This window comes from Petromyzon marinus, chromosome 1, assembly GCF_048934315.1.
Source record: "Petromyzon marinus isolate PM22_M1 ecotype Great Lakes invasive population chromosome 1, UKy_Petmar_22M1.pri1.0, whole genome shotgun sequence".
Classification (NCBI taxonomy): Eukaryota; Metazoa; Chordata; class Hyperoartia; order Petromyzontiformes; family Petromyzontidae; genus Petromyzon; species Petromyzon marinus.
In genome coordinates, this window is record NC_133667.1 from 9,604,620 (window position 1) to 9,606,668 (window position 2,049).

Genomic DNA, 2,049 nt, shown 5'->3' on the forward strand with positions numbered 1-2,049 from the left:
GCAGCTCCTCTTAGTTATTTAACATGGATATCACAGATAATATTGTTTTATCTACCACATGCACTGATAACCTTTATCTAAAAAAATGAAGCTAAGAAAAGATGTTACATTAAAGATACATCTCAAAACGTAGTTATTCCGTCTTCAGATGTTTCAACTCCAAATATTTGTTTCCAATTATCTGACACCCATGTAACCATAATGGACAAGCTGAGCCTTGCCAGCCAGTTAAATTTGCATTAAAGGAAGGGGTACTGTTTGAAATTTCCGAATGGCACACTGTTCCCTTGCTTTGGACTGTAATTGGTCTGCAGCACAGTCCATGGCTTTCCGCATATATGTGGATATCACCGATAATATAAAAGTTTTTCACCCATCTGCTGGTCCACCCACCCTCTTATAATCAGCAAAATTGCAGATAATAGAAGCTGCCAATTTGAAGGCAGGAATGACAAATAGGTCTAACTGCATAGATAAGACAGTTACAAATAACAATAGTTGTACTGTATTTCCACATTGTGCAAATCAGTTGCACTGCACACCCACACGTCAGTGCCATGGTGCCACTCTACACAAAAACAAACTGGATTGCCGTACAAAAACTGGAGGAAGGGCCTTTACTATTGATGCCCCCAGAGTCTGGAATGCTATTTCCAATAAACTGCAACTTGAATCGCTACCAATGAGATCTTCTCTCAAAACTGCTCTAGAGGAGTTGTACACCCCTAGCTGCCACTGCTATTCATTGGCATAAAATAAAATAAAATGTTTCGCTCCGGATGACGCTGCAAAGCATTTCCTGTATTTTGATTTAGCATGCTGATCTTAAAGGTGCATTGAAAAATTTGATACTCCGACCGATGCTTCTGTTGTTGTGGAGTAATTCATGCAGCCAGCTATGGTTCTAGGGCAGTGGTTCTTAACCTTGTTGGAGGTACCGAACCCCACCAGTTTCATATGCGCATTCACCGAACCCCTCTTTAGTGAAAAATAAAATGTGATTTTTTTCAAATTCAAGACATAGATATGTTTTTTACTGGTACACAAAATGAGCCGTGCATGAACATTACCTTGTTCAAAGAATAAAACCAACACAATGCATAAACTCACAACAAATTACATTACCTGGAAATCAATGTGACTTCTGCTGTTGCCTTTGAGAGATCAGTTCAGATATGCGTGGCTTCACCTTGACAAGTGCCACTCTCATGTCATTTTCACAGCAAAGTCTGTTCCTTTTCTTCGTTTTTATGTCCAGCATCCTCGAAAAGGATTGCTCACAAAGATATGTTGTAACAAATGGTATAAAAAAATCCAGGGCTTTCTTAGCAATAACTGGATACTTGTTCATTTGTCGACACCAAAACGTTGAGAGCGTTGTTGTTCTGAAGAGTTGCTGTTGAACCTGGCTCTGCTGAATTTCAATGATTTCGTCGAGGAATTCATCATTGACATCTGCTGTTTCAACAGCAAACGTGAACGGCTGTCTCACCCATGCTGGATATGACTCTCTTGTAGGGAAATATCCGTCGAGAGACTTTGCAAGCTCATCTAAGTGCGTGGCAATTGTTTGCTTCAGTTCCGTGGATACAGAAATATCTCCGATTCCAGACACATCTTCGATCTTACTTGCACAGTCGTCCAGAAGCGGGAAGTTTGCGAAGTTATTGTTCTCTGTTCGTCGTTTCCATAACGGTAGCTTTTTTTGAAAAGCCTTCAGGTGTTCTTCCGCTTCCATGATATTGACTCCACCACCCTGCATCTGCTGATTGAGATGATTGAGAGCTGCGAATATATCAGCCATGTACGCTAAAATGAGAATGAACTCAGGATTTTTGAAGCAATCTGCATGGCAGTGTTGGTGCTCTTGCAAAAACAGGGCTAATTCCACACGCATGGCAAAAACACGATTCAGCACCTGTCCCCAGGATAACCACCGAATATTAGAATGGAGCAGAAGTACCTCAAATTCAGAGCCCATTTCTTTACACAGCTCACTGAAGATGCGGTGCCTCAGAGCACTTTTTCGCACATAGTTCACACATTCCA